The sequence below is a fragment of the Parambassis ranga genome, chromosome 20, assembly GCF_900634625.1.
Source record: "Parambassis ranga chromosome 20, fParRan2.1, whole genome shotgun sequence".
NCBI lineage: Eukaryota > Metazoa > Chordata > Actinopteri > Ambassidae > Parambassis > Parambassis ranga.
Window position 1 is genome coordinate 2,538,974 of NC_041040.1, and position 10,049 is coordinate 2,549,022.

The following is a 10,049-nucleotide window of genomic DNA, read 5'->3' on the forward strand; positions in this document are numbered from 1 at the left end:
TATCGGTTGAAGGATGGCCCCTCCACCTCCCCTAACATGTCTATAATGTCTCCTTTCCATTCATTTTTAGAGTCCAAATGGGGGATGAGGGCTGTGCTAACAGTACTGTAGCCTTAATAACAGCAGGGTAAGTGGCTCTGCTATCAAATACACTGGCACTCATTTAAACAAGGGGCCACTATGAAATGTATCCACATCAGTGGCTCCAAGATAGGGAGCTAAGCAATCTATTTAAAAAGCAATCTATTTCTCGCTGTCATGGAGATTGCACAGATTGAATGGGGGAGTCCGATCCTCAGCGGACGGCCCTCTCCATCCACCCTCCACTCCTCTTTTTATCTCGCAGCTCCTCTCCAACTCCTCTGCTCTGGGCTGCTTATTCCAAAAAAAAAAAAAAAAAAGGTTGAAATATGACGAGCATTCTGTGCTCGTAATGCATCCAATTAAAACAAAGAACCCAAATTGATCTGAGCTCAGATGACGACGCATCACAGAGCCCCTCGCTCGCTGCTTCAGAGCTCACACCAGCACCGGTGAAGTGTCTCCACACTGAGCCGGATACATGCTCTAATACAAAGTTATTTATACCTTTACATTAGAAATGTCTGACTAATCATATTTACTGAGAATTATTAATACGATGCAGCACACATACAGTAAATATCAGAGAAGAACTAAAATGATTCCAACACAAACACAGTTAAACGAACACAAGCATTAGCGCTGCTTTTCAAACTGTCATGGTAGCTTTAACCTAGCTTGGATGCTAACTGTAGAACTGCTAAAAGACTACATTTGGTTGTATTTTCCTTCATACACCACCAAAACCAGCTTCCACTGCCAAAGAGGGGCCAGAGCCCGGCCGTCACCTGTCACAGATGCTGAGGTCACTACCCCTGACCCTCCCTCAACATCCCAATCAACTGGGTTCTGGTCTCCCCTCTGGTTTCCCTCTTCCAGTAAAGGCTCTCTGTGGATCCTTACATCAGACAACAGAACAAGGCCTCCATCCTGCTGGGAGGAATCCCTTAGTCAAGAAATCTGGGTAATGACCAAAAGAATCAGGTCAAGAAAACAAGCGACACAAGTGAGATTTCTCCACAGGATCTCCAGGCTTACTCTCTGAGACCAGGTGAGAAGTTTGAAAAACTGGGAGCAGCTGCTCCTCTACGAGAGGCTCCACTCCTCCACGAGAGGATCCACTCCTCCATGAGAGGATCCACTCCTCCATGAGAGGATCCACTCCTCCATGAGAGGATCCACTCCTCCATGAGAGGATCTGCTCCTCTATGAGAGTAGCCAGAGGAGGTGGTTCAGGCCCCAGGACCTGCAAGAGGGATTACATTAACTTGCTGGCCTTGAAGCAGACAGAGGATCCCCTAGGAGGAGGCGAGCTGATGCCCTGATGGATTATGCTTTAGAGAATGGATGCATGCATACATGTGATGCATTCAATGGCCGTTGGAAACTTCCAGCTATTCTGCTTGAAGTCTCTTGTATTTGTCTCTGTGTTGCTTTGGGACCTATGGACATGGGAGGAGGCAGAGAGAGGTGCTGTTTGGTGGATTCCTTTTCATTAGCACACTGGACCCACTCCCACACCACAGCAGCAGGTTACTGATGAGATATCACAGCTTTGTTTTAATAATGGTGATTAGTTTGACTCCGAGCCTTTCATATTTCTTGGCACTGAAGTCAGTGCAATTATTTCTGTTAAAAAATTGATGCAGTCAAATCAGCCTTATTAATGATCAGTCCATTGATGCAGTGAATAAATCATGACTGAGCCGAACTGTAAAAGAACGCCCGACGTGATTGGACAGTTTTACAGTGAGGTCCCCTCAGGACCGCCCCCTCCCCTCAGCTCTGGCTCAGAGTTACAGGAAATAAAGAAAAGTCTGAAAAATGAGGATCAAAAAGGAGTGAGGAGGAGATTCTGTGAGCAGCTTCATGAATCTACCACCTCCTCCTCCACCATCCATGCAGAGAAATCGTACACCCACATAAACATTTTGATCTCATCAAGTTTTTTACAGATAATCCCAGCATTTACACAGAGAAGCCTGTTTGACAGCCAGGTTCAACTGAACTTCAGTTTGTGTTTGACATCCTGAGCAGTAACATATGTGTGTGTGTCTAACAGTAAGTAGCATTCTTATAAACAAGAGGCATCTACAGCCTGTTATCATCAGTAGGCCTGTTTATCACAGTATGACACACACACACACACACACACACACACACACCTCCCTTTGCCAGGAACACAAGCTCTTACATATACATACCGTCACCCCACACTCAGCAACCATCTGTTGCCACCTCACCATGAAAATATGAATTATCCATTACAATACAGTAACCGCCACACATACAGTATGCGTCTCTACATCATTAACAAAGGTGTCTTTATATCATTTCTGTACAAACAGAAAATACTCTACAGATGGAAGACATGTTAGTGCACGGGGTGTTTTTTTTATCAACCATTGGTTTCATTTGATTTGTTTTGTTCAGTCTGGCAGTAGGCTGCAGTCCTCTGTCGACCCGCACAGTTCAGTTTTCTGTTTGATGACGTTCTGATCACAGGTTTGGTGTTGAGCAATGATTCTTCACCCTCATACACACACACAAGCACACAATGAGACGAGCGATCAGGAAGAAGTCAGACATCGGCGGGAAACAAGATTTTTGATCCTTATGTGATGAGTGAATAAAGACGGGAAAGTATTCCACTGATTTCAACAATGTAACTGTAATCTAATTACATCTCATCAGACTGTAACTGTAGCAGAATACTCCTATTGTGTATTTATATTACAAAACCCCCGATCACTACAGCACCAGTCTGTGCACAGGAAACACATCATTTTTTTTTTTTATTTTTTTTTTTGCTGCCGAGGTTCTGGATTAAAGAGAAGGTGATCACAGAGGCACCAGAACCCTGCTTCCATTCCCAAACACATGGAGCAGAGTGACAACCACAACAAATCCACAGAGTGGAGGTAAGGACCCAGAGCTGCCACTGATGCTGCATCAGGGCGAGCTGTGCTCATAACGCCCCCCTTTGAAGGCGGCCATGTTGCTGCTTGTTTTGGCACTCAGTCCAGGTGAAGCAGGACGTCTGTGCACGGCCTCCATGAGGGAGTGTTCTGTTTACTAAATGTTTGCATGCATGGAAATAATACTGTTGCTTGTGTGTGTTGTGGGTTATCCGACCTCTTGGTGTGTATCCATCACTCTCCCTCTCACACACTGACATGATCCCCAGTGAGTCACCGCATCAAGTGGAGGTGACTTCTTTTTTTCTTGCCTGGCATCGTCTTTCTTTTCTCACCATTACACTCACAGTCTGTGAGCACTGAGACAACCCCAGGCAGCCGCCTATGTGTGTGTGTGTGTGTGTGTGCTTCAATTGCCCATTCAGCTGAACTCTGCAGTGTAAATACCTGTATAATGTTTCAGAGAGGGATTCTGGGTGCACACACACACACACTCACACACACACAGAGTATGTTGATATTTATACTGTATATGCCCGTAAGACTATTTTGGTCTTACCACAGGCCAGAAAAAGATCTGCTGTGCTGTGTGTGTGTGTGTGTGTGTGTGTGTGTGTGTGTAGCTGTGATGTGTAGGCATCCATTTTGTGAATCAAAGGCTTGTGTCATCAGTGGGTAGTGATGATCTCAGTCATCTCCACATCGTCAACATGTAATTCACACATATGTGCTGCTTCCCACCATCACATGCACCTGATCATGACTGACCACAACAAACATGTCTGTGCAAACTCTGACTGAACCATCACTCACCCTGTTTTCACCCAATTAGAAGCATCACTTCATAACAAAATGAGATGGAAAAAATTCTCTAATGAATAGTAATTAATTCTCTTGATGACACCTTTCAGTTACTCATGAAGCACGACCTATGGACCACAGAGGAGAGAAAAACATTCCTCAGACTGAGGCTACATTCACACGGAGACAAAAACGTAAACCATTGTAATGCCATTGTTTCAATAAATGTGTGTTTTCTGTGCCGCCATTGTTGTTGTCGTCATTAGAGTGATCGCGTTTGGGTTTGGGTTTGGGGGGGGGGGGGGATTTCAAACTGCAGCAGTATGGCAGCTTCTCTTGAAGTTTTCTGTCAAATAAGTTGGAAAACAACATGGCTCTCATCAGGCTACGTTCAGACTCCCGGGCTGAATGGACTCAAATCACAAATCACCACGTCATGAAGTGACTCAAGCTGGATTCAAAAATTTGGGATTAGTGATCAGATGTGTGTCGCTGAAGACCTGGAGAAAAAAAAAAACTACAGTGGTTCCTCGTTAATCGCGGGAGCGACGTTCCAAAAATAACCTGCAATAGGCGAAATCCGCGAAGTAGTCAGCTTTATTTTTTACAATTATTATAGATGTTTTAAGGCTGTAAAACCCCTCACTACACACTTTATACACCTTTCTGACAGCTGTAGAACAATAAGTCCAAAGTAAGGCCCAAATATTTAACAAATAAAACTAAATAATAATGATGGATTTTAGAACTAACAAATTTCATTTTAACAATCAACCTACAAGGTTGGACACAAGAAATTATTAATAATGACTCACTCGCAGAACACAATCCGCTGTAAAAAAACCGCATCTGCGAAACTGAGAGGCCGCGAAAGGTGAACCGAGTTGAGGGACCACTGTACTCCAAAAAACCAAGACTTCAGGGAGTGAAGTGTTAACGTCCTTTAACTTCAGCTGCGCCTCCCACTTCAGCTCCTGCTAAGTACAGCGGATCCTTCAGGTCTCCTCCTCCTCCTCTTCCGCCTCCTCCTCTTCCTCCTTCTCCTTCTCCTCCTCCTCCTCTTCCTCCTTCTCCTCCTCCTCTTCCTCCTTCTCCTCCTCCTCCTCTTCCTCCTCCTCCTCCTCCTCCTCCTCCTCCTCCTGATGGCTGCAGCGCTCTGAGCTCAGCGGGTCACGCTGGCTCAAACTGAACTGAATCCACTTCTTCACTTCCTTCTTCTCCCGTCCTCTTCCTTCTCTCTCACACAGGTTAAAGACAAACAGATGGGTGGGTGTTGGGCTTCTTTTCAGCTTAGAATTAATTAAGGCTTGTGGCAGCTGACGCTTCAGATTCACGCTGACCTGCAATTAAGGAGAACACTTGAGTTTGGAGAGCCGGGGATATACATACAGTCCTGCCAACTTCCAGGGAAAACACACCCCCGTCGCTGGGCTTTACACTCTCATTAAAAGTTGCTTTGTGACATTTTCTGCTTTGGTTACCTCACATGTAATTTTCCTGTGCGCCTGTGGGTTCTTCACTGTGCATGTAATATTTATAAGGAGGCGCACTTATGGTAAGGAAATCCCACCACTCTGCAGACGGATTCTAGGCAGATTAATGCCACAAATAGAATGATTGATCATCAATCAAGATACTTGTAGGGAGAACAGACTGAACGTACACATGCAGAATCATAATAATATATAATATCTGTTCTATATCTATTACACTTTGCTTTTTCAGTTCAACTAGAACAACCTGATTTCTATTTTTATTTAACTCTGTCTTCCAGGAATGTTGATTTTAAAGTCAGAACTTTTATTCCTTGTTGCGCCTCCATTTCCAGTGTGTGTGTGGGCACAAAGTCAAACTTCTGACTCGTCTCAACAAATAAAAAATAATAATTCTGAGTAATAAGAACAAATTTTTAATCTAAAAGCTCTGACTGAAAAAAGTTTGTGAAGAATTGTGAGGCAAAATAAGGGAAGTGTTGCTGAGAGCACACACCAAATACTGATGGATTTGATCGGTTTGCATGCAGCTAATTTATAAAAACGTTTAAAATAAAGAATCTTTTATGTCAAACATCTTTAATCTGACTTCACAGAGTGAAACTGAAGCCTCACAGCATGTCTGGAATGCTGACTGTTTTTAACATTTATTTTTTAACAGTGTTGTGTTGTGCAGGTGTGAGGAGCCGAGCTCCGGATGTGAGATATTTGTGGAGATGAAGCCAGCAGCTGCCGCTGGACCTTTCCGTTAGCACGTACAGTAGCTGTCAGTCCCAGCGCTCAGAGACTGCGTGATGCCACGTCTGTTTCTCTGGGGAGTTTACATGGGAGTGATGTGATGATTAAAGAAAAGGAGGAAGCTGTAATGATCCCCATGGGAACGCTGACAACACAACAAGGACTTGACAGCGATGGTGTTAACATGAACAAATCTCTGCGGAGTTTCACTCTGATTGAATTACAGACTCATTATGACGGCACAAATAAAACAAGAGGGCGGTGGACTTTTTGATGTAACTTTGTGTACAGTGTGTCATGTGCTGCTGTCATATAAACTGTGAAGGAGGGAACTGAGCACTGAACAACTACATCATCCTCGCCAGGACTACAGCGACCTCTACACCTTTGTAACGGCCAGTGTTAATCAAATATTTTACTCAGCGTCTGGTCACAAACTATTTAAGAGGAAGAAGCGAATGTTGCTATGTATTCAAATAAAAAAATGAGTCGATCCTCGCAGACCTCCACGTTAAAATCTCCAACTCTACAGCAGAAATAAACATGTTTACAGCTCATTTGGTAAGTTTTCATTCTGTGCCAGGGACATTTATTTATGTGTAATTATTTTGCTTAAATTAAGACTTAGGGTGTGACTGCTATGAGTGACATTTCTGCCTGTATTTGGATTAACCAGGATGTAGACCAGGGGTCGGCTACCTGTGCCTGCAGCTTGTTGATCTCTCTACAGTGGCTCCCTGTACCTCGCAGAGGGTTTGAATCAGTGGTTTTAGATGATTAGATAACATTGTTTTTCCAAACTTGACCAAACAAATGTAAAGTGTGATGTCCCTCATTGTGTTCAAAATGAATGATGGGAGTCATTAAGTGGACATTGACCATTTATTATACAGAGTATGTGTCCCAGTTCTTTCAACCACATCTTCTCACACATGCTCTGGTGCTCGGCTGGTAAGTTATTGGTAGCTGCAAGCTGCTAGCTTTCAGAGCACGGAGAACTGTTCGGCGTCCACAGTTCTTTGGGCCAAAGGGCCTTGTTGACGGCAGAGTTCAGAGGAGAACCGTCAGAGAAGCTGATAGAAAGGCAACTCAAGTAAACTGAGGTCTGCAGAAGAGCATCACTGCCTTGAAGCAGGTGGACTACAGCAGCAGAGGAGCACACCGGGTACTGCTACTGTCAGCTAAGAACAGGAAACTGAGGCTCACCAACATTAGATAACAGAAGTCTTATTTTTGTTGCTACATGTTGAATTTAAACAACATGAAAGCATGGATCCATCCGGCCCTCCATCAGTGGATCAGACTGCTTCTGATTGGGTGTGGGGGAAATTTTCTTTCTCAAACTTTCTTTTCAGAATGGTAGCACAAAGGTTAAAACATGTGGGACCTTAAATGGAACCTTGGGGGACACCGCGAGTCGTCCTATATTTGCTGTGAAAGGCGTCTAACCTGGTACGAAGCAAGAATGTAGAACAATGAAGAACTGCACACACTGGCAGTGTATCCTGCAGAATGTCTCAGAACAGTGATTGACATTCTTAAGATAGCACAGGAAAAGTTGTAGCCGTTAACTGAAAGCCTTTTTTTTTCTCTATAGCAATTATGGTTAGGTCTGCGGCTACCTAGAGACAATTTCCTTCCAGACACTTGAAATAATCTCCTTCCTATAAAATGCACAGGTACGCGTAATGACACTGCTGGACACATGAATTGTTGCAAATTACTCCTGTAAAATACAGAAATCAACCAGTAATCAAGGTTTGGTAGGAAGAAGCACTCTCAGTCCTGCTCCTGAACATCTATGGAAACTGTTTCCGTCGGATAACCTGGACCCTGTAGAACGCCAAGTTTCACCCGATGTCTCAGCATCAGTGTCGGGCAGGACATGCACACACACCCAGCACACACACAGCACACTCCGGTGTTCTCCAGCAACGCACACCAACAGGAAAACTGACATTCAAACATTGCAGGAAATTTTCAGGAAGTTTCATCATGCTGCCAGAAAACCGGGAGTTGGTTGGAGCAGTAGTGGGATGTGCGTTTCTCTGGGTTTTGTGTTTTCAAAGTCAAGGTCGTCTCTTGGAGAGAAACAGTGCTTTCATGTGTTTTACACACACTTTATTTACCTCCGTTTTCATCCAGGTTGTTGCAGCGTCTTCACTTTGTTCCTCCATGAATGCTTAAGGACACAGAAATAACAAATAAGCCTATCAAGTCGAAGCTAAACAGAAGAAATGACTTGCATAACTTCCTAAGTGTTTCACAAGGACACTCAAACACAACTTTTATGAACAGCCGCACAAACCTTCCAAACTGATGAATATATTGTTAAAGTTTAGTTTTACATCAGGCTGGATCGACTATAAAATCATATAAAGTTGTTTTTATTATGTTATTTAGCACATTTCATTTGAAGGTTACACTGAACAAACACACAGGCCATGGAGGATACTTTATAGACTACCTGTCTAATACTTTGGTTCAAATATTCAATCAATTAATGATACAACAATAATGACAATGAGACAGATCCAATGAAGACAACAGTATTATAAACACTGCACTGTAAATGATACGCACACATATGTGTGCAGCATGGCGGAAACTAAAACTCACTAAAACTCAACTCGGGCCAGTTAGAATACCGAAGAAGAGGACGACCAACATGTGCAGTTACACAAACAACATAAATGCCTTTAGTCATGTAGGACCTATCAGAGCTGGTCTTCAGTTTCTATGAGTAGAATGGGGCTTTTTTTTTAAATAGATTGTTTAGAAATAATCATATTGAAAAGTAGAAAACAAATAAAAACACGTAGAGTGCAGAATAAATGAACCTGAGGTAAGGTTAAAGAGGCGACGGTTGGGATGGCACTGCTCTTTCATGATGTTTTGAGCTGTTACAGTTCAGTGCAAATTGAATCCAGATCTCCAGAATTGGGACCATGTAATGTCCAGTGCTGTTCTATAGGCCTTTGTATTTTCTAAAGGTGGGACAGGCCTCTAAAGTGTCCTCAGGTACTACAGTAGCTGCTGCTGGATCTTTCCCACCACTGTGGAGATGTGAGTGAGCTCCTCTGTGGAGTCACTGCAAAGAACAAGTGTGTAGAGACCTGTAGCAGACAGGAATTTCAGCAGGTCTACTGTAAAAACTTTTTAACATTTTGTAAACTGTATACTGTAAACCACAATAAACTAATTAAAATAATCATTTCACCTATAGGGTACCAAAATGGCTGGAGTGTGTGGTCATAATAATGTGTGTATATGGAGGATTATAACATCTGAAAAACATCCTGATGTCTGAGGTCTCCCAGTCTTTGAAGAGTTAAAGGATGTTCAGAGTCCAAAGCAAACCAGTCCAAACTGAGACCTACATCATAAATCTGCATATTTCCACAGTGCTGTAGTTGAAGGTCCAGTGTCCACAGTCAGTCCCGTAGCCTCTATTAAATCACAGAACCTTTCTTTTTGTCTTTGTTAACACTGCTGTTGTTAACAGTAGCACATTATTAAAGAAAAGGCTTTATTGTTACTATCAGCAGCAGCAGCGGCGGCGGCGGCACTTTTCTCTCCGGGAACAACAGTTAGCATTGTAAAGGATGGTCCTCATTTGGACTGCAGACAGTTATTAAGTCATAGCTTATGGAACACAATGTGGCCTGCATATTCAATATCATCATTAAACAATTACTGTGCCTTTGTTAAATTGGCTGGCCGGCTAATCTCGTTAAGCCAATTGCCAGAGGCCTAATTCCATGGAAGGTGATACAGTAAGCGACAAGAGTATTTTGAGGTGTTGCTCCAGCTTTCATATCAGGACCCTGGTATTGTGTTTGTAATAAGGAGGTGGTATTATCAAGATGTAATGTGGGAGTTGAGGAGATATTATATATAATGACTATCCATTCTTATCATCTATTAGAGGACTCTGGAGACTTACAGGCCATGTGTGTTTAGTCACGCTGGCAAACTGAAGCCAGGTTTCCTCCACAGCATTCAGACAGAACTCACA